The sequence below is a fragment of the Coregonus lavaretus genome (assembly GCF_964263955.1).
Source record: "Coregonus lavaretus genome assembly, chromosome: 9".
Classification (NCBI taxonomy): Eukaryota; Metazoa; Chordata; class Actinopteri; order Salmoniformes; family Salmonidae; genus Coregonus; species Coregonus lavaretus.
In genome coordinates this window covers 46,828,327-46,852,490 of record NC_139996.1, presented here as the reverse complement: position 1 = coordinate 46,852,490, position 24,164 = coordinate 46,828,327, and the positions used below count along the sequence as shown (strand labels likewise).

Below are 24,164 nucleotides of genomic sequence, written 5' to 3'. Positions count from 1 at the left end.
GTACGGCCCAGTACATCACTGGGGCAAAGCTTCCTGCCATCCAGGACCTCTATACCAGGCGGTGTCAGAGGAAGGCCCTCAAAATTGTCAAAGACTCCAGCCACCCTAGTCATAGACTGTTCTCTCTGCTACCGCACGGCAAGCGGTACCGGAGTGCCAAGTCTAGGTCCAAAAGACTTCTCAACAGCTTCTACCCCCAAGCCATAAGACTCCTGAACAGCTAATCATGGCTACCCGGACTATTTGCACTGCCCCCCCACCCCATCCTTTTTACGCTGCTGCTACTCTGTTAAGTATTTATGCATAGTCACTTTAACTCTACCCACATGTACATATTACCTCAACTACCTCAACTAGCCGGTGCCCCCGCACATTGACTCTGCAACGGTACCCCCCTGTATATATAGCCTCCCTACTATCACTTTATTTTACTTCTGCTCTTTTTTTTTCTCAACACTTTTTTGTTGTTGTTTTATTTTTACTTTTTTTGTTTAAAATAAATGCACTGTTGGTTAAGGGCTGTAAGTAAGCATTTCACTGTAATGTCTGCACCTGTTGTATTCGGCGCATGTGACCAATACAATTTGATTTGATTTGATTTGTCTGTCAATGACCATACACACCTAGGTCTCCTTGGCCTAAAACCTGACAAACTGATTCGTGAGACATTCTAGATAGGCACAGTGTCAGAAAGTCAAACTTAAACTTAGCATGTCAAAGGGGAATACAGGGTTGTGATCAGTAGACACGAAAGAGGTTTTGAAAAGGAGGTTGTACTTCCTGAACTTGTCCAATAACAATGCTCAATTTCTGTTTCAAAGCGTTTCCTGTTTCGCGCCTACTGAACGGTACCCAGGTCTCCAGTGGGCCAGTCTGGGCTGTATCTCAGCTGTAGCGGAGGTCGTTCTCCAGCCCGTAGATCTTGGCCTTCAGGGTCTTCAGCTCCCCCTGGACCTTCCTGGTCCGAGCGTTGGTCTGACACACCTCGTGTAGGATGGCCAGGTCCTGGTTCGGACCCACGTTCAGGGTCACCTGAAACACACAGGTAGCCCACGTGAGCCTACATATACAAGTAAAAACATACAACAGGTAACACACACAGGTGTATGACATTTGTCCCATGCTCACCTTGAAGAGCTGTTTCTCCACGTCTTTGAGTTTCTGTCTGAGGTATTTGATGTCGGTCTTGAAGCCCTCCACCTCAATGGCCCTCCTCTTCTCCAGGGCCTCGTACCGCTGGGTCATCATCTGAAGACGCTTTGCTATCTTGTCAGACCGGTCCTACACACAAAGGTGAGCAAAACACAGTGGCGTAAATTCACACACAAATACAACACAAACACAAGGTATACCAACACACTGTTTTATCTTTTGTTTTATATGTGCCTTAATGTGTTTGGACCCCAGGAAGAGTAGCTGCTGCCTTGGCAGCAGCTAATGGGAATCCCTAATAAATACAAATACAAAAAATACACAAAATCATTTTTATTTAGCTAAATATATACGAAAGTCAGAATTATTCCCCCCAGATAAGGATGTGGCTACGCACCTTGAATATCTCCCTGCCCACGTCCCCCTCCTCTCTGATCTGAGCCAGGTCTGTCTCCAGGGTAACACACTGCTCCCTGTACATCTCAGTCAGGCAGTTGGCCTGCTTCAGCTCCTCCTGCATTGCCTGGGGCACAGGAAATAACAGGGCACAACAACGCTCTTAACACCACTTATTCAACAACAAAAAAATTCAAAGAAGAAACCTTACTGTATTTGAGGTGCTGGGTATGATCCCAATGATGTAAGACCTCTCATCTGAAGCGTGTGCATCACTACCCACCCTGAGCTCTTCCCTGTGGACGTGCTGTGTGTCAGGCTGGGGCTGGGTGAGGAGCAGGGCCATGCTGCTGCTGCTGGGTCCTCTGGATCCTGGCTGCTCCCTCCCGTGGCTGTCTTTGGCCTCCCCCAGTCGGTCCTGGTTTGAGTCCAGCTCCTGCAGCAGCTGGTCTTTCTCCACCATCCAGCCCTTCTCGTGGGCCCGCGTCTCTAACTTCAGCTGCAGGAAGTCCCTGGTGCTCTCGTACATCAGGTTCTGGGTCCGCTCCAGCCTGGGAGGGAGAAGAAGGGACAGATGGAGTAAGAAAATCATAAAGGCTGGATAGTGGCATGTAGGGTTGCAAAATTCCTGGAACTTTCAATAAATTCCCTGGTTTTCCCAAAATCCTGGTTGGAGTATTCCCGGAATCAGGAGCAAATAAGCAGGATATTCATAATCCTTCAACAAGGATTTCTGGAAAACCAGGGAATTTATTGAAAGTTCCAGGAACTTTGCAGCCCTAGTGGTATGTAATCCCATTTGTCATTGGCGTTTAGTGGTATGTGGGGTAGAGTAGGAGGAATATGAGAGGCATGTGAGGTGTGTGGTAGAGTAAAGTAGATAGTGAACATACTTGTCAGTGAGTGCAGTGATGTGGTCCTGGTCTCTCTGGTGCTGGACCGGTCCCTCCTCCACGTGGATCCTCCTGTCCTCCAGCAGAGACTCCACCTGCTCTTTGGACAGACGTGTCTGCTCCTCCATCTGAGCCTGCAGCGCCTCCACCTGCATAGGTAGGCACATTACACCAGTTCAACTTTCAGCAAGAGTGTTCAAAGAGCTAAATTAGTTGCTTTTGTGTGTGTGTGTGTGTGTGTGTGTATATACGTTACTACCTGTAGTAGTAAGGTCTGGTTGTCTCTTCTGTACTGCTCTGGGCTTCCTCTATTCACCACTCCCTCCTCTGATCTAGATGCCCGGTTACCCTCTGCACACAGACAGAAGCAGCACAGTAAGGGAAATATTGCACTCCAAAAACAGATTATTCCACATTTCTGTAAGCTGATTTGTGCTAAGAGCCCACTGTAATCCTACTTACCTAATGAGACTTTAGCAGCTCCTTAGGCTTCGGTTGATCTTAAATAGGTAAAATCTTCCAACTCTTAGCTAGGTAGTTTGAGAACATTTTAACCAAATGCCATCTAGAATGATTTTACCTATAAACCTTCTACAACAGCATAACAGATAAAATATATATATCAAGTCATGAAAAATAATTTAAAAAATAAAAATAAATTAACTTTTATACATCCAGTTCTTGATTTTGTGGTCTTCCGATGATCCAGAATCCTCGGCTCTAGTTCCTTCTGGGCTATGGTAACCTACAGCACAGCAGACAGACAGACAGACTATAGTTATGCAAGTGGCCAACTAGATATCGCTCCCTGTCCGAAGTCATGTAATGTGACAATGGGGTAGAATAGATCCTGGAGACTGTGACCTCCCACCTTGTGTGGAGGGTTGCGGTGGAAGTAGGTTATCTCCCCAGCGTCTGGCCCCACCAGGGCTAACAAACGCTGGATCTTCTTCCTGTCCTCCAGCTCTCTGCACACAAAGACAATAGAAAACATTTATGTCTCAGAAATGTAAAGCTGGAAATGTCAATTGCAATTGTTAAATGTAATTGTGAATCAAATGAGAGCTCACCTGATCTTGAGTCTGTCGTTCTCTGCGTACAGGCGCAGTGCCTGTTCCCTCTCCTGGAAGAGGTATACCTGCATGTCGCTCAGAGCCTTCTGCAGTTCAGAGATCTCCCCCTTGTGCTGGTGCACCTCCCACTGCAGCTTGTGCTGGGAGGGCAGGGAGAGACAGGGGGATTAAAGCCCAAATCGTGCGTGAATGAGCGTGCACGCTGGAATTACACTGAACAAAAATATAAACGCAACATGTAAAGTAGACTAAAGATGTAGTTTAAAGATGTAGTTTTAAATGTATTGGGCAGTAAGCTAAGGTTTATCAGTCAAATAGGCTACATATTTGAAAACAACTGCAGCCTACCTGTGTTTATTATGGATTCTCATGACAATTAAGTTGGCATACGCTACGCAGTGTATGTGAATTGACTCGCTCTACTCTCGCGCCCAAATCTTGACCCCGTTGACGGCGTCTCGCCATGTGATTTCGGCTTATCACACACACACCCTCCTGGTTGCTCTGTACTTCTCCAGATGAATGCCTGCAGCATGTCGCACGCACACACACACCATTTACCTGGTCTTCTGTGGTGTCCTCTGTCTTCTGTACTTCTCCAACATCTGCAGCAGGTCCTCGTGTTCTCCATCAAACTGGGCCATCTTCTCCCTGTAGAACTCCAGCAGCTCTCTGGAGGGGCGCAGGTATGCCAGGCGCTCCGTGATGGGGGCAGGGGAGAGTCCTCCACCCCAGGGGTGCGGCCCGTCGGCCTGGAAGGAAAGACAACCCAGAAGGGAGGAGATGATCCCACTAAGCTAACACAGATAAACCCAATCTAGGAACAATTCCTTAGTCAGATTAGAGTAGGAGCGGTAGGGGAATTAGACACAATAATGTTGATTATTCTGAGATTACAGTTAGTAGAAGGAGGTTGGTCACTAATGATGAGAGCTGGTCGCTAATGATGCCCTCTGGGGCAGTGGTAGAGGAAACATAGCTAGCTATACAATAGGTAGCTTTTCCTTACCAGTCTGTAACATGGTCTCTTGTTGGAGGTGATTCCATCATGTTGACCTAAAACAGATTTAAATTGTACATACATATATTGTTCAATTTGAATCTATCTACAGGTAACTGCCAAAATAAAGGAAACACCAACATAAAGTGTCTTAATAGGGCGTTGGGCCACCACGAGCTGACAGAACAGCTTCAATGCACCTTGGCATAGACTCTACAAGTGTCTGGAACTCTATTGGAGGGATGCAATGCCATTCTTGCCTAATTAACTCAGGAACCACACCTGTGTGGAAGCACCTACTTTCAATATACTTTGTACTTTGGCATATTCTGTCCTTTCACAATTCACCTGTGGGAACATGGTGGCTCAACACCCGACAACAGAAAGAATTGCAATTAAAACCGATAAATGAATCTCTTGCACTGCTCACTTCTAAAGTAGATACCCACTCAACTAAAGTGGAAAGTTTGGAGACAGTGGCCAATGTGACAGAGGGGTGACTCCATGACCTGGAAACAGAGTGAACTAAGTTAGAAGGGGAAATCAATCTCCTAAAAAATAAAACAGAATCACTCGAAAATCAATCCCATAAATTAAATGTGCGGGTCACAGGACTTGAAATTGGTGTGGAAGCAGGCAAACTAATTTCCTTCATAAACAATCTGATCTATTAACTGTTTGGGCAGGAGAAGCTGGGTCCCATGCCGCTGATAAACATTGCACACGGCAGTGTTTCCGTTAGCTGTTAACCTTTTGGCCGATAAAATTTTTTAAACTGCTGACCGGGAGAAAATGACAGGGAGAAAAAAAATCCCATTGCAAAATAATGCTTTTTATTAATTGATGGATATACAAGTTGATTTAAATACATTTGACCATCATGCTTATCGGTCTATATGTTAATTTGCATAATTTAGTGGAATTAAATTGGCGTGTGTATTTTTGTTAGTCATCATGTATCTTATTTATCCAACACCACTATCACACGCGCACAGCATACAGAGCCTATTTTGAGAGGGATTTCTGCTGCAGATCCTCAGCTGGTTGCTGCTGGAGTAAAACATTTGCTTTTATAAGCCCATTCATTGTGCAACAATTATAAATGCAATCGCGTGTTAAAAACAGTTTTGGTGAACGATTAAAAATAGCTACTCTTTTTATTTCTCAACTGGTAATTGAAGTGTGCCTCCCATTCACAATTCAAGTGCAGGCAACAGGCTGTCAGCGAGTCACCCACCACTTTACAATGTGAGCTGGAGGCAGTATGCATTTTGAAAACATACTTAATTGTTTGAAACCTGAATGTTTATTTCATATTATGCGGCATGGCTTACCTTGCTTCAAAGTAGCTTATTGGCAAAATACGACAATGGAAAACTGGAGGCAATTATTTTATAAAGACTTCATAGGCTGCGCGTGAGTTTCAAGTTTGGGGAAGCTTACAATTTATCCTACCATTTATAATGTGCTGCATTCCAGTTTCGTTGAACAGTTTCATTTCAATAATAATAATTTAGTTTCTCAAAATCATTTTTGTCACGTGGTTAATCATACAAATCGGAAATAAAATGATACAAATCGGAAAGTTTCAAATCAACTAATGCGAGATCACCAGCCTCTGCCATATGGACACATTGATACACCATGGTCCATTGGCGGCTAAAGAAATTAGCGCATGGAACTCATAGCCTATAGGCCAATGCAGCAGTAGGCCTATAACTTCCATTGCTCTTTCACACCGAGGATTGGTGATTATCGAGGGGGAGATTGTTGGAAAGATTTTTCAAATAGCTTACTGTGAGGAACTATAGTTGTAACATACTGTATTATAATTTGCACCCCAAAATTTTTTTCCTACATTTCCGCGCAGCAGGCCAGATAGAAATAGCCTATGTGTGCTCAGGCGCGAAAGCTGCCTCAACACTATCAGGACAGAGAAACCAGACACATGCTCATTGCTCACATTTTAAATTATACTCAAGAAGAATTATCTTCACACAAACACTGAGTGTACAAAACATTAAGAACACCTGCTCTTTCCATGACAAACTGACCAGATGAATCCAGGTGAAAGCTATGATCCCTTAAGTGATGTCACTTGTTAAATCCACTTCAAATCAGTGTAGATGAAGGGGAGGAGACGGGTTAATGAAGGATTCTTAAGCCTTGAGACAATTGAGACATGATTGTGTGCCATTCAGAGGGTGAATGGGCAAGACAAAAGATTTAAGTGCCTTTGAACGGGGTATGGTAGTAGATGCCAGGCACACCGGTTTGTGTCAAGAACTGCAATGCTGCTGGGTTTTTCACGCTCAACAGTTTCCTGTGTGTTTCAAGAATGGTCCACCACCCAGAGGCCATCCAGCCAACTTGAAAACTGTGAGAAGCACTGGAGTCAACATGGGCCAGCATCCCTGTGGAACGGTATAGAAACCTTGTAGAGTCCATGCCTTGACGAACTGAGGCAGTTCTGAGGGCAAAAGGGGTTGCAACTCAATATTAGGAAGGTGTTCCTAATGTTTTGTACACTCAGTGTATTTTAGATGCTTTTCACTGACAGCCGCAACTAGGTCTATTGCCACACGCACTTCCCAAATTGCAGGCTTCCCAAATAGGCATAGGCCTACGAGCTTGTGATTTGAAACAATCCACAGCAATTTTTTTAAAGAAGCTAATGGTCCTCGATTCCTCTGTGGCTAAGTCATGCTTTCTGGTGAAATATTTGGAATGTATAGACAGGAGTAATTATATAACTTTGGTAAATTTATTTTTGTTTACTTCCCTATTGGACCCACTGCTATGCCATTTCTCTCCTGTTCTATTGGTTTTCATATCAACTTTCTTTCATTGTCCAGAAGCCAAAGGAACAATCCTAGTTATAATAGCAACCCATCCTAGTTGTTGCATCTTTAGATTGCCCCTATTTCTAAGTTTCTAACAGAGATGTTAATCTCTGTCACATATGGAACCGCTATCAGGTGCGCTGTTTAGAATAGTGTTTTCCCACGAATTGCATTTTGGCAAATGTTTGAAATTGATGTTTTATAGGCTGCTTCATTACATGAGTTGCATGTTCTGTAAATTTCTCAAATCGCAGGTAAATTAAAATCTTCCCGGTCACGTTGTCCAGCGCCACTACGGAAACGCTGGCGTCCTCTCTGGAACGGATCTCGGTGTATGATTGTACGACTCCATGGTTTTGAAGTCAAAGGGCAATTTATTTGCCTCACAGCAGAATCGGGGGCTCTGACCTATGACGAGAAAAGGATCGGCATCTACCCAGATCTGAGTGCCAAACTGCTGAAACAGAGGGTGACCTACAACGAGGTGAGATCCCAGCTACGCAAGCTAAACCTGAGATGCGGCAAAACTCATCCTGACCTTTCAGAATACAACACACATGTTTTCCACTGCCGAGGCGGCTCAAGACTTCTTCGAGAAGCCCTAAACGAGCCGACAGGGCTAGGCTAACCACAATTTGACTGGCTCAATATTCAGGTATGCTATCCAAGCACAATCACACAGCCTAGCCTATGGCTGGGATGCTGCCCTCAGCATTAGATAATATTGAGGACACCCCCTCAATTGGGTAAAAGGAACACTATTATTATTATTATTATTATTATTATTGCTGAACATTGGACTTCGTTATTATTATATTGCCTATGGTCGAGGACACTTAGAAAATTACTCCACGCCAGGGTTTCCGTTAGCCAGTAAATGCCGGCTTTTGGCCCCAGAAATGAAATAAAATACAATAAATAAAATTGTTGCCGGGAGAAGAAAAATAATATTTTGCAAAGTAATTATTTTTATTAATTGATCAAAATACTATTTATTAACCTAATCCAGTAGAACTGTAAAAAGACTGATATAATTGGAGTTTGGTCAATTAAAATGTTTCTGGTCACGTTGTCCGGCGCCAAATTTTCCTAATGGAAACCCTGTTCCACGCTGAACTGTTTAGGATAGATGGCCAGTCCCATATGGGCTACCACAAAATTCATTTTCTTAATATTTTTTTTTTTTTTTATGGCTGTCCCCTCCGTTTACGCTACTGAATTTATCATCCAGGGAGGACTTGGCTACAGGCCATGATTAATTATTGTGAAGATCTAGATTATTTTTTCATTTATTTTGTACATAGTATAGAGCACATACAGTACATGCTTAATACAAATTGAGGGTACATAATATTTAAGGTCATTTAAACCATATTGCTAATAATAATAATAATAATAATAATAATAATAATAATAATAATAATAATAATGAGGATAATGGATCAAGAGCTATTGCTCCTACAGCCATCCTATTGGACTGTTTAGGCTTGCATTTCTGTTATATTTAGAAAACTTTTTTTCCTTCATTACCCACCCTAACTCATTAAGTCTGCAAACTTAAATGTAAAGGTCTGCAGGGGTACATTTTGATATAGCAATGCCCAAGAAACACACCTGCTCCAAAATGACTTAATAGAGAATCATTTGTACTAACTGGCTGCTTTTTCATCAGCCCCAAACAAAACTAAGGGTGTAATCATAATGATACATCAGAAACTCAAAATTACCATCTTGGGTAAAGGCGAAGACCAGGAAGGCAGAATCACTTTCCTTAGATGTATCCATAATTGAAAGAAAATTGCCTTTAATAATGTGTATGCTCCAAATTCCTATGATCCTATGTTTTTTGATTCTCTGAACAGCATAGTGTTAGAATAAACTGAATTCCATCTGGTCAAATCTAATGAGACCAACTACAATCCACACGCAACCAAGGCTCTCCAGCATATACTCTCTGTTTACAACTACAGTGATGCCTGGCGAGCAGGGCTCGAATTTCCCGGCGGCATCGGCAGGCCATGGCCGTAATGCCTTCTAATAAATGTCATGCCTTGTGGCCGTTGTGCCCTTGGGCTGAATATAATAATTATAATTCCCTTCTCTTGGCTGCCAATCGCCATAGCCTACTCCAAAGCACCTCTCACTCACATGGCTCTCTCAGATATCTCAATTCTTATTAGCCAATGTCCGTCACATGATCGGGTCCTTCTCACAGGCATCGCAGCTCTGAAGTAGGCTACAAGTGAAGACAGACACATCGGGGATGCAACGGCGCACGTCCTTCTTATCGAATTCCGAGGTGCATATTGAAGATGTTAGAACTGTCCACATTTACTTTTCGTCAGCCAACAAGATGAGTAGGCCTAACGAACAACAAAACACTAGCCTATGTCAATCCACTATCTCCCATAGTACAAAAGTTGACCTATTCTATTGGTCAGCTTGTCCTTCTGTGCAATAAATAAATATTCCAAACATACTCTGGGACAGTTGTGGGACGCGATAGATCCCAAATTAATACAACCACTATAAATCAAACAAACTTTTAAAAGCAATGAAGCTGAGGCAACAGATCAGAACGTTTAGCTTAAAATGCTGATAAACTGTTAGGCTATTTCTTCACATTATAAACGCAGCAATGTAGCCTATAGTAGCCTATAAGCGCAAATGTTACAAAATGCAATTCACAGGAAAACACTGTTCTCAAAAGTGCACTGCAAATGTGCACAGTTTCATGACAGAGATGAAAATATCCTTCAGAAATGTTGAAAGAAGGAAGATCTGAAGACACAACAACATGGATGGGTTGTTAATATGACTAGGCTGCCGGACAACGAAAGAAAGTTGAGAACTTGAGAGAAATACTGGTTTCAATGGCATGTGAGGAAGTGTTAAAAAAATTATCCACTTAACATTCCTATGGTCAGAACTAGGGCTATGGCGGTCACGAAATTTCGTCAGCCAGTGACTGTCGGTCTCATGGTAATTGACCGTTAATTAACATAAACACATTTAGCATCTCCTGGTTTCCACACACAGCCTACAAGCCACTGAATCAGACCTTTGGAACATCTACATTTTAAAAAGTCTAATAAATCCATGTAATATAGCCTACACCTTCACAATAAATCCATTATTTATTTTAGACAGGTCTAAAGAAGCATGATATGAAGAAAATGTAGTCTATTTCAGAAGAACAGAATAGCATACTGAGTTGTCCTGACGTTAGGTCCTGATCTGGCTATGCCAAATGGCTGTGGGCTACATTAGTTCATTTAGCAGACAAGATTTGGTTAGAATTCTGTGGCATTATTTTATATATTATAGTATGAAGAACACAATTGAACAAAGCTGAATAAAATATTCATTATATAAATTCATCTATTCTGGGTTGAGCGGTTAACAAAGAAATAGGTACTCCTATATGCTTAATTTAGAGTTATTCATGTAACTTTAGTTGTTCTACAAACGTTGGGCTATATGTTTTGATTTGTAATACATTGTAAGGCTGCATGATGAGACTAATTATGATTTGAAAAAAGTTGCTTGAAAGGCATGAGCTCTGCTTTGTTTTTTTTGCGCAGGCTGTACACACTTCATTAGTCTCTCATTCACAATTTGACAAGCACTTGATAATGCCTCGAATTTCACGGCGGCATCCCCTTTGTGGCCGTAATGCACCCTAAAAGAATCCATACCTTTTGCGGTCAGTGGCCGTTGTGCCATTTTCCGGATTGACTGACCTTCATGTCTTAAAGTAATGATGGACAGTCGTTTCTCTTTGCTTATTTGAGCTGTTCTTGCCATAATATGGACTTGGTCTTTTACCAAATAGGGCTATCTTCTGTATACCACCCCTACCTGGTCACAACACAACTGATTGGCTCAAACGCATTAAGAAGGAAAGAAATTCCACAAATTAACTTTTAACAAGGCACACCTGTTAATTGAAATGCATTCCAGGTGACTACCTCATGAAGCTGGTTGTGAGAATGCTAAGAGTGTGCAAAGTTGTCATCAAGGCAAAGGGTGGCTACTTTGAAGAATCTCAAATATAAAATACATTTTGATTTGTTTAACACTTTTTTGGTTACTACATGATTCCATATGTGTTATTTCATAGTTTTGATGTCTTCACAATTATTCTACAATGTAGAAAATAGTAAAAATAAAGAAAAACCCTTGAATGAGTATGTGTGTCCAAACTTTTGACTGGTACTGTATATCTATCTATCTATCTATCTATAAAAAACAACACTGAAATATTACATTTACATAAGTATTCAGACCTTTTACTCAGTACTTTGTTGAAGCACCTTTGGCAGCGATTACAGCCTTGAGTGTTCTTGGGTATGACGCTACAAGCTTGGCACACCTGTATTTAGGGAGTTTCTCCCATTCTTCTCTGCAGATCCTCTCAAGCTCTGTCAGGTTGGATGGGGAGCGTTGATGCACAGCTATTTTCAGGTCTCTCCAGAGATGTTCGATCTGGTTCAACTCTGGGCTATGGGTGGGCCACTCAAGGACATTCAGAGACTTGTCCCGAAGACATTCCTTCGTTGTCTTGGCTGTGTGCTTAGGGTTGTTTCCTCCAGACGTGACGCTTGGTATTCAGGCCAAAGAGTTCAATCTTGGTTTCATCAGACCAGAGAATCTTGTTTCTCATGGTCTGAGAGTTCTCCAAGTGGGCTGTCATGTGTATTTTACTGAGGAGTGGCTTCCGTCTGGCCATTCTACCATAAAGGCCTGATTGGTGGTGCTGCAGAGATGGTTAGAGATGGTTGTCCTTCTGGAAGGTTCTCCCATCTCCACAGAGGAACTCCGGAGCTCTGTCAGAGTGACCATCGGGTTCTTGGTCACCTCCCTGACCAAAGCCCTTCTCCCCCGATTGCTCAGTTTGGCCAGGCGGCCAGCTCTAGGAAGAGTCTTGGTTGTTCCAAACTTCTTCCATTTAAGAAAGATGGAGGCCACTATGTTCTTAGGGACCTTCAATGCTGCAGACATTTTTTTGTACCCTTCCCCAGATCTGTGCTTCGACACTATCCTGTCTCGGAGCTCTACGGACAATTCCTTCGACCTCATGGCTTGGTCTTTGCTCTGACATGCACTGTCAACTGTGGGACCTTATATAGAAGGTGTGTGCCTTTCCAAATCATGTCCAATCAACCACAGGTGGACTCCAATCAAGTTGTAGAAACATCATGGATGATCAATGGAAACAGGATACACCCGAGCTCAATTTCGAGTCTCATAGCAAAGTATCTGAATACTTATGTAGATAAGGTAGCAGTAGTTCTATTTGTAATACATTTGCAAAAGTGTCTAAAAACCTGTTTTGGTTTTGTCATTATGGGGTATTGTGTGTAGATTGATGAGGTAAAATGTTGTTTGATCAATTTTAGAATACGGCTGTAATGTAACAAAATGTGGAAAAAGTCAAAGGGTCTGAATACTTTCCGAATGCACTGTGTGTGTGTGTGTGCGTGTATATATATATATATATATACACACACAGTGGGGAGAACAAGTATTTGATACACTGCCGATTTTGCAGGTTTTCCTACTTACAAAGCATGTAGAGGTCTGTAATTTTTATCATAGGTACACTTCAACTGTGAGAGACGGAATCTAAAACAAAAATCCAGCAAATCACATTGTATGATTTTTAAGTAATTAATTTGCATTCTATTGCATGACATAAGTATTTGATCACCTACCAACCAGGAAGAATTCCGGCTCTCACAGACCTGTTAGTTTTTCTTTAAGAAGCCCTCCTGTTCTCCACTCATTACCTGTATTAACTGCACCTGTTTGAACTCGTTACCTGTATAAAAGACACCTGTCCACACACTCAATCAAACAGACTCCAACCTCTCCACAATGGCCAAGACCAAAGAGCTGTGTAAGGACATCAGGGATAAAATTGTAGACCTGCACAAGGCTGGGATGGGCTACAGGACAATAGGCAAGCAGCTTGGTGAGAAGGCAACAACTGTTGGCGCAATTATTAGAAAATGGAAGAAGTTCAAGATGACGGTCAATCACCCTCGGTCTGGGGCTCCTTGCAAGATCTCACCTCATGGGGCATCAATGATCATGAGGAAGGTGAGGGATCAGCCCAGAACTACACGGCAGGACCTGGTCAATGACCTGAAGAGAGCTGGGACCACAGTCTCAAAGAAAACCATTAGTAACACACTACGCCGTCATGGATTAAAATCCTGCAGTGCACGCAAGGTCCCCCTGCTCAAGCCAGTGCATGTCCAGGCCCGTCTGAAGTTTGCCAATGACCATCTGGATGATCCAGAGGAGGAATGGGAGAAGGTCATGTGGTCTGATGAGACAAAAATAGAGCTTTTTGGTCTAAACTCCACTCGCCGTGTTTGGAGGAAGAAGAAGGATGAGTACAACCCCAAGAACACCATCCCAACCGTGAAGCATGGAGGTGGAAACATCATTCTTTGGGGATGCTTTTCTGCAAAGGGGACAGGACAACTGCACCGTATTGAGGGGAGGATGGATGGGGCCATGTATTGCGAGATCTTGGCCAACAACCTCCTTCCCTCAGTAAGAGCATTGAAGATGGGTCGTGCTTGGCTCTTCCAGCATGACAACGACCCGAAACACACAGCCAGGGCAACTAAGGAGTGGCTCCGTAAGAAGCATCTCAAGGTCCTGGAGTGGCCGAGCCAGTCTCCAGACCTGAACCCAATAGAACATCTTTGGAGGGAGCTGAAAGTCCGTATTGCCCAGCGACAGCCCCGAAACCTGAAGGATCTGGAGAAGGTCTGTATGGAGGAGTGGGCCAAAATCCCTGCTGCAGTGTGTGCAAACCTGGTCAAGACCTACAGGAAACGTATGATCTCTGTAATTGCAAACAAAGGTTTATGTACCAAAATATTAAGTTCTGCTTTTCTGATGTATCAAATACTTATGTCATGCAATAAAATGCAAATTCATTACTTAAAAATCATACAATGTGATTTTCTGGATTTTTGTTTTAGATTCTGTCTCTCACAGTTGAAGTGTACCTATGATCAAAATTACAGACCTCTACATGCTTTGTAAGTAGGAAAATCTGCAAAATCAGCAGTGTATCAAATACTTGTTCTCCCCACTGTACATACACACATACACACACACACACAGTGGGGAGAACAAGTATTTGATACACTGCCGATTTTGCAGGTTTTCCTACTTACAAAGCATGTAGAGGTCTGTAATTTTTATCATAGGTACACTTCAACTGTGAGAGACGGAATCTAAAACAAAAATCCAGAAAATCACATTGTATGATTTTTAAGTAATTAATTTGCATTTTATTGCATGACATAAGTATTTGATCACCTACCAACCAGTAAGAATTCCGGCTCTCACATACCTGTTAGTTTTTCTTTAAGAAGCCCTCCTGTTCTCCACTCATTACCTGTATTAACTGCACCTGTTTGAACCTGTTACCTGTATAAAAGACACCTGTCCACACACTCAATAAAACAGACTCCAACCTCTCCACAATGGCCAAGACCACAGTGCTGTGTAAGGACATCAGGGATAAAATTGTAGACCTGCACAAGGCTGGAATGGGCTACAGGACAATAGGCAAGCAGCTTGGTGAGAAGGCAACAACTGTTGGCACAATTATTAGAAAATGGAAGAAGTTCAAGATGACGGTCAATTACCCTCGGTCTGGGGCTCCATGCAAGATCTCACTTCGTGGGGCATCAATGATCATGAGGAAGGTGAGGGATCAGCCCAGAACTACACGGCAGGACCTGGTCAATGACCTGAAGAGAGCTGGGACCACAGTCTCAAAGAAAACCATTAGTAACACCCTATGCCCAAGGTCCTCCTGCTCAAGCCAGCACATGTGCAGGCCCGTCTGAAGTTTGCCAATGACCATCTGGATGATCCAGAGGAGGAATGGGAGAAGGTCATGTGGTCTGATGAGACAAAAATAGAGCTTTTTGGTCTAAACTCCACTCGTCGTGTTTGGAGGAAGAAGAAGGATGAGTACAACCCCAAGAACACCATCCCAACCGTGAAGCATGGAGGTGGAAACATCATTCTTTGGGGATGCTTTTCTGCAAAGGGGACAGGACGACTGCACCGTATTGAGGGGAGGATGGATGGGGTCATGTATCGCAAGATCTTGGCCAACAACCTCCTTCCCTCAGTAAGAGCATTGAAGATGGGTTGTGGCTGGGTCTTCCAGCATGACAACGACCCGACACACACAGCCAGGGAAACTAAGGAGTGGCTCCGTAAGAAGCATCTCAAGGTCCTGGAGTGGCCTAGCCAGTCTCCAGACCTGAACCCAATAGAAAATCTTTGGAGGGAGCTGAAAGTCCATATTGCCCAGCGACAGCCCCGAAACCTGAAGGATCTGGAGAAGGTCTGTATGGAGGAGTGGGCCAAAATCCCTGCTGTAGTGTGCGCAAACCTGGTCAAGACCTACAGGAAACGTATGATCTCTGTAATTGCAAACAAAGGTTTCTGTACCAAATATTAAGTTCTGCTTTTCTGATGTATCAAATACTTATGTCATGCAATAAAATGCAAATTAATTACTTAAAAATCATACAATGTGATTTTCTGGATTTTTGTTTTAGATTCCGTCTCTCACAGTTGAAGTGTACCTATGATAAAAATTACAGACCTCGACCTCTATCAAATACTTGTTCTCCCCACTGTATATGTCAGCATAGGTCTGGACATGACAGGAAGTAACCAAAGGCTATCACCTACACTTCAACATGAAGGCTAATTATTTATGTACATTTACATACACTTAAGTTAACAGAATAGCTACTGTTTTTCGGCTTTCAAATCAATTTAATTGGCAATTTTGGTTAATGGCCTTGGTGCCCTAACAGTTGGCCTTGGTGCCATGTTTCATTAGCTGAAATAAAAGATCCCAGAAATTGTCCATACGCACAAAAAGCTTATTGCTCTCAAATTGTGCACAAATTTGTTTACATCCCTGTTAGTGAGCATTTCTCCTTTACCAAGACAATCCATCCACCTGACAGGTGTGGCATATCCAGAAGCTGATTAAACATCATGATCATTACAGAGGTGCACCTTGTGCTGGGGACAATAAAAGGCCACTAAAATGTTTAGTTTTGTCACACAACACATTACCACAGATGTCTCAAGTTGAGGGTTTGTGCAATTGGCATGCTCCACCAGAGCTGTTGCCAGAGAATTTAATGTTAATTTCTCTACCATAAGCCGCCTCCAACATCGTTTTAGAGAATTTGGCAGTACGTCCAACCGGCCTCACAACCGCAGACCACGTGTAACCACACCAGCCCAGGACCTCCACATCCGGCTTCTTCACCTGCGGGATCGCCTGAGACTAGGCACATGGACAGCAAATGAAACTGGGTTTGCAAAACCAAAGAATTTCTGCACAAACTGTCAGAAACCGTCTCAGGGAAGCTCATCTACATGCTTGTCGTCCTCACCAGGGTCTTGACCTGACTGCAGTTCGGCATCGTAACCGACTTCAGTGGGCAAACACTCACCTTCGATGGCCACTGGCATGCTGGAGAAGTGTGCTCTTCGCGGATGAATCCCGGTTTCAACTGTACCGGGCAGATGGGGTTACAGTATCGGTGGGGTTATGGTATCGGCAGGCATAAACTACGGACAACGAACACAATTGCATTTTATCGATGGCAATTTGCATGCACAGAGATACCGTGACGAGATTCTGATGCCTATTGTCGTGCCATTAATCCGCCGCCATCACCTCATGTTTCAGCATAATGCACAGCCCCATGTCACAAGGATTTGTACACATTTCCTGCAAGCTGAAAATCTCCCAGTTCTTCCATGACCTACATACTCACCAGACATGTCACCCATTGAGCATGTTTGGGATGTTCTGGATCGACATGTACGACAGCGTGTTCCAGTTCTCGCCAATATCCAGCAACTTCACACAGCCATTGAAGAGTGGGACAACATTCCACAGGCAACAAGCAACAGCCTGATCAACTCTATGCGAAGGAAATGTGTCACACTGCATGAGGCAAATGGTGGTCACACCAGATACTGACTGGTTTTCTGATCCAGACCCCTACTTTTTTTTTTTTTAAAGGTATCTGAGACCAACAGATGCATATCTGTATTCCCAGTCATGTGAAATCCATAGATTAGGGCCTAATGAATGTATTGACTGATTTCCTTATATGAACTCAGTAAAATCTTTGAAATTGTTGCATGTTGCATTTATATTTTTGTTGAGTGTAGAAATTCGACATATGAGCCTGTCTGACCACCACGCTTACTACTGCCAACTTCATATTGGCATACTGCATATACTATTGCAAATCCATATGTTACATGTGGTTACATTTATGCTGCCTACCCTTTAATACAGCCACTTACAAAGGTTAATTTGGGAGAGATGTGAATACAGCACTAATTTCACTTTTATAAAACATTTAAAATAAGGATGCCACCCAAAATGTAAGGATGCCCAATCTTTGACAAACACATATATTAAACTATTTTCCAAAACGTTGTCATCCCGTCTCGAAACTTACCCAAATTGATCCACACGGACCAAAGCGGGTTTGTTAAAAAAGCATTTATCCTCGGAAAACCTCAGCCAACTATTACATAGCTTAGATGCTTCATCAGAAACAACAGCTCCTTGGGCTGTATTATCTCTCGATGCAGAAAAAGCTTTTGATAGACTAGAATGGTCATATTTTTTGGTCTGTCTCGGAACACATGGAATTGGCTCCAATTTCATTAATATGATTATACTCTATGCCAATCCCTCAGCCATAGTTATAACAGGCAACATATGCTCTGCTCTGTTCAGAATCACTAGAAGCAGCAGACAAGGCGATCCAATTTCACCTTTGCTATTCTTATTATCCATGGAACCCCTGGCCCAGGCAATTCGTCAATTGAAGGAAATAACACTCAGCAAATTGGATGTAGTCTATCACAGTGCCATCCGTTTTGTCACCAAAGCCCCATATACTACCCACCATTGTGACCTGTACGCTCTTGTTGGCTGGCCCTCACTACATATTCATCGCCAAACCCACTGGCTCCAGGTCATCTATAAATCACTGCTAGGCAAATCAAATCCCGTCTTATCTTAGCTCACTGGTCACCATAGCAACACCCACCCGTAGTCTGAGCTCCAGCAGGTACAGTGGGGAAAAAAAGTATTTAGTCAGCCACCAATTGTGCAAGTTCTCCCACTTAAAAAGATGAGAGAGGCCTGTAATTTTTATCATAGGTACACGTCAACTATGACAGACAAATTGAGAAATTGAGAGGATTTTTTATGAATTTATTTGCAAATTATGGTGGAAAATAAGTATTTGGTCACCTACAAACAAGCAAGATTTCTGGCTCTCACAGACCTGTAACTTCTTCTTTAAGAGGCTCCTCTGTCCTCCACTCGTTACCTGTATTAATGGCACCGGTTTGAACTTGTTATCAGTATAAAAAGACACCTGTCCACAACCTCAAACAGTCACACTCCAAACTCCACTATGGCCAAGACCAAAGAGCTGTCAAAGGACACCAGAAACAAAATTGTAGACCTGCATCAGGCTGGGAAGACTGAATCTGCAATAGGTAAGCAGCTTGGTTTGAAGAAATCAACTGTGGGAGCAATTATTAGGAAATGGAAGACATACAAGACCACTGATGTGGTCCTCTGTAGCTCAGCTGGTAGAGCACGGCGCTTGTAACGCCAAGGTAGTGGGTTCGATCCCCGGGACCACCCATACACAAAAATTTATGCACGCATGACTGTAAGTCGCTTTGGATAAAAGCGTCTGCTAAATGGCATATTATAATATTATTATTATTATTATTATTATTATACTGATAATCTCCCTCGATCTGGGGCTCCACGCAAGATCTCATCCCGTGGGGTTAAAATGATCACAAGAACGGTGAGCAAAATACCCAGAACCACACGGGGGGACCTAGTGAATGACCTGCAGAGAGCTGGGACCAAAGTAACAAAGCCTACCATCAGTAACACAATACGCCGCCAGGGACTCAAATCCTGCAGTGCCAGACGTGTCCCCCTGCTTAAGCCAGTACATGTCCAGGCCCGTCTGAAGTTTGCTAGAGTGCATTTGGATGATCCAGAAGAGGATTGGGAGAATGTCATATGGTCAGATGAAACCAAAATATAACTTTTTGGTAAAAACTCAACTTGTCGTGTTTGGAGGACAAAGAATGCTGAGTTGCATCCAAAGAACACCATACCTACTGTGAACCATGGGGGTGGAAACATCATGCTTTGGGGCTGTTTTTCTGCAAAGGGACAAGGACGACTGATCCATGTAAAGGAAAGAATGAATGGGGCCATGTATCGTGAGATTTTGAGTGAAAACCTCCTTCCATCAGCAAGGGCATTGAAGATGAAACGTGGCTGGGTCTGTCAGCATGACAATGATCCCAAACACACCGCCCGGGCAACGAAGGAGTGGCTTCGTAAGAAGCATTTCAAGGTCCTGGAGTGGCCTAGCCAGTCTCCAGATCTCAACCCCATAGAAAATCTTTGGAGGGAGTTGAAAGTCTGTGTTGCCCAGCGACAGCCCCAAAACATCACTGCTCTAGAGGAGATCTGCATGGAGGAATGGGCCAAAATACCAGCAACAGTGTGTGAAAACCTTGTGAAGACTTACAGAAAACGTTTGACCTGTGTCATTGCCAACAAAGGGTATATAACAAAGTATTGAGAAACTTTTGTTATTGACCAAATACTTATTTTCCACCATAATTTGCAAATAAATTCATTAAAAATCCTACAATGTGATTTTCTGGATTTTTTTCCCTCATTTTGTCTGTCATAGTTGACGTGTACCTATGATGAAAATTACAGGCCTCTCTCATCTTTTTAAGTGGGAGAACTTGCACAATTGGTGGCTGACTAAATACTTTTTCCCCCCACTGTATATCTCACTGGTCATCCCCAAAGCCAACACCTCCTTTGGCCACCTTTCCTTCCAGTTCTCTGCTGTCAATGACTGGAACGAACTGCAAAAATCTCTGAAGCTGGAGACACTTCTCTCCCTCACTAACCTTAAGCATCAGTTGTCAGAGCAGCTTACCGATCACTGCACCTGTACACAACCTTTCTGAAATTAGCCCACCCAACTACCTCATCCCCATATTGTTATTTACTTTGCACCCCAGTATCTCTATTTGCACATCATATTTTGCACATCTATCATTCCAGTGTTAATACTAAATTGTAATTATTTTGCACTATGGCCTATTTATTGCCTTACCTCCATAACTTACTACATTCGCACACACTGTATATATATTTTCTGTTGTATTTTTGACTTTATGTTTTGTTTACCCCATATGTAACTCTGTTGTTGTTTTTATCGCACTGCTTTGCTTTATCTTGGCCAGGTCGCAGTTGTAAATGAGAAGTGTTCTCAACTGGCATACCTGGTTAAATAAACTTGAAAAAAATAAATAAAAAAAATAAAAAAAAATCACTCAAATCTACTGATCACTTCATCTCATTGTGCAGATTATATTTTACAATACATACAATTAACCAAATCATCCCTACTGCCTCTCAAGACCCCAATGGAGGACTCTCTCTCTACTAATGGAATCCCAATCGTTTCCCATTTTAAATATTTCGGAGTAGATATATTTCCTTCAAACCATTGCCAGAAACTTCAACAGAACGCTAAAAGTAGATGGAATAATATCCCAGTTGCTTTAACCAACAGAAAATCTATTGTCAAAATGAATATATTGCCACGGCTGAATTTCTGTAGTTCGTGTTTCCCATGGCTCCCCCTTCTGGCTATTGGGATAAAACTTTTTGGGTGTGTCCTTGCCGCCACCAAGATACACCCGTCTGTCAGAACATTGCCCGCAGCTGTTTCCCCCCACTCAATCACAACAAACAAACCTGCAGATTGAGTTCAATAACTACAGGCAGATGTATGGTGAGATGCTGGAGGAAGCTTTGAATAGGTCGGTAGCCTATAGAGTAATATGAGAATAATACAATTGCTGAATTTATGTTGATATTCTAAACTAAGTGTTTTGATAACTTTCAAATGTAGTAACAGGTCCATGTAGAATAAACAACCCTTTACATAATACCTTAGAAGCAGCATTCTGCTAATATAACAATGTGCACCTTTCACCTTTTCATTCCCAGCTAATGCAGATACTATGCCTATCAGCAATTTGTCTGGTGGTAATGGGGCTACCTTGGCAAACATGTCAGTGGTCATACACTACATTACCAAAAGTATGTGGACACCTGCTCGTCAAACATCTCATTCCAAAATCATGGGCATTACTATGGAGTTGGCCCCCCCTTTAGCTATCTCCATTTTAAAGTAGTACATTTTCTTATTTTTCATTGGCTGATTTCATCCAACTCAATAGTAATCCCCACCCAGTTGACTACTTTAAAATGGTAGAATCCCTCAATGGCAAAGTCCATGCTAAAACGGGTTATATCCATGAGTCCTCTATCTATGACAACAGGCATAAAGCTGATATAAAGGGGTTTTTCGGTAAATTGCCGAAATGCAATGTGAGTCCACTTATATCAGTGCATTCCTAACAATCTAACCATTACGGAACTTCTATTCAATCAAATAAATGAAATGTATTTAGGAAAGATTTCCATTACAATCAATGTTCGTTCTAACGAAGTGAGCTGCTGGCTAGAACGCCGTGCAGTTCACAAAAAAGTCTCAAAAACATTGGCCAGCCAAATTAGCTAGCTAACGTTAGCGAAATGGATACAAAGGCCAGGTTTGAGTGCCGAGTCCGATGGCATTATTTCAACAACAATTCTTAATCTGTAATAAACATTGAAATGAGTTTTGTCGTTACCTTTCATGAAACTTCAAAGATATTAGATTGAAGATTATCATTTCGACCTAGTGTAGATCTTGGAAGTTTACAATTGTAGTTCTTCGGAGAAAAAATTAAGTGCAGTGTGATTCGATTAGCGATGCTTTATCGCCACCTGCTGTTCTGATGAATAGAAACACTGTGTGACCGGCTGGACTTCGGCACCAACTTTTGATTTAACTGCATTTCATTTGATGTAGAAAAATAACTGTTTTAAGGTGACCTACATAATGAAATAGGGATATATAAGCCTTTATTTTTATTTTTCATAGGCAATAGGCCTAAATCATCAGTACCACAGGCACTCATTTTCCATGTGTTACAATAACCTAAATGTAGTAGAATAGATGGTGACAATAATGATAGAAATAGTAGCTACGCTTTATTTATAAGGAACAAAAATATAAACTCAACATGTAAAGTGTTGGTCCCATGTTTCATGAGCTGAAATTAAAGATCCCAGAAATTTTCCATAAGCACAAAAACAGTATTTCTCTACAAATGTTGTGCAGAAATTTGTTTACGTCCCTGTTAGTGAGCATTAATCTTTTGCCAAGATAATCCATCCACCTGACAGGTGTGGCATATCAATAAGCTGATTAAACAGCATGCCCCTTACACAGGTGCACCTTGTGCTGTGGACAATAAAAGGCCACTCTAAAATGTGCAGTTTTGTCACACAACACAATGCCACAGATGCTGACTGCAGGAAAGTCCACCAGAGCTGTTGCCAGAGAATTGAATGTTAATTTCTCTACCATAAGCCGCCTCCAACGTCATTTTAGAGAATTTGGCAGTACGTGCTACCGGCCTCACAACCGCAGACCGGCCTCCACATCCGTCTTCTTCACATGCAGGATTGTCTGAGACCAGCCACCCAGACAGCTGATGAAAGTATTTCTGTCTGTAATGAAGCCCTTTTGTGGGGATAAATTCATTCTGATTTGCTGGGTCTGGCTCCCCAGTGGGTGGGCCTATGCCCTCCCAGGCCCACCCATGGCTGCACCCCTGCCCAGTCATGTGAAATCCATAGATTAGGGCCTAATGACTGATTTCCTTCTATGAACTGTAAATCAGTAAAATTGTTGAAATTGTTGCACTTTGCGTTTATATTTTTGCTCAGTATATTTAGCTTTGCACCGTTGTCTTCCCACCAAAGAAATGTAAATACTGTATCCCTGAAAACTGGAAACATCTGCTTTTTCCCAACCAAGCAGCGCCTCAGCAAGTGATACCTGGAGCTATTCTCTGATTAGGGCCACTGGTGTCATCTACCACCATAGAGATAGATAGAGGACTCTTCTGTGACATTATGGCTTCTGTGACAGCATGGGCAGTGCCATTGAGGCTACAACCCATAGAGCCCCACGGTATAGGTGTCACAATACCCATAAAACCTAGCGGTCAAACAGGGAAACGGTTCCAATCGTTTTTCCACCATTCATTTTTTCCATAGGGGATTTTAGAAACACTTTAAATAAGGGCTGTGTTTCATGTAGCCTTACCCTGGCATGACATGTTGATAACCATGTAAATCTTTCTCAGACAAGGTGACTTTTATCAATATATTCGGCTCTATTTACTCTCAGATTCAAAAATGTGCCTCAATTCGGCAGTCTCGTCCAAATCATCATGGCGTTTCTAGTTCTTTATGATAGCCACATTAGCAGCTAATTAGCATTTCATTTTTGGGAGGTAAACACAGACAAATATATTGATGAAAGTCACCTTGTTCTAGAGAGATTTACACAGTTATCAAAACGTCACGCCAGGGTAAGGCTACACGAAACACAGCCCTTATGTTAAGTGTTTCTAAAATCCCCTATGGGAAAAATGAATACTGGAAAACGATTGGAACCATTTCCCTGTTTGACCTTTAGGTTTATGGGTATTATGACTCATACTGTGGTAC

General features: G+C 42.4%; 1 pseudogene across 1 annotated transcript; it reads right to left on the bottom strand.

The window, feature by feature from the left end:
* Window positions 1–370: 370 nt before the first annotated feature.
* Window positions 371–22,317, bottom strand: LOC311134742 (coiled-coil domain-containing protein 77-like; annotated as a pseudogene). Its single transcript, XR_014615411.1, has 12 exons — window positions 22,232–22,317; window positions 4,524–4,570; window positions 4,076–4,266; window positions 3,512–3,654; window positions 3,313–3,409; window positions 3,114–3,186; window positions 2,701–2,792; window positions 2,442–2,590; window positions 1,832–2,099; window positions 1,550–1,675; window positions 1,129–1,281; window positions 371–1,032 (listed from the first exon to the last, which is right to left on the bottom strand). The product of XR_014615411.1 is annotated as a coiled-coil domain-containing protein 77-like (transcript).
* Between the last annotated feature and the right edge of the window lie 1,847 nt (window positions 22,318–24,164).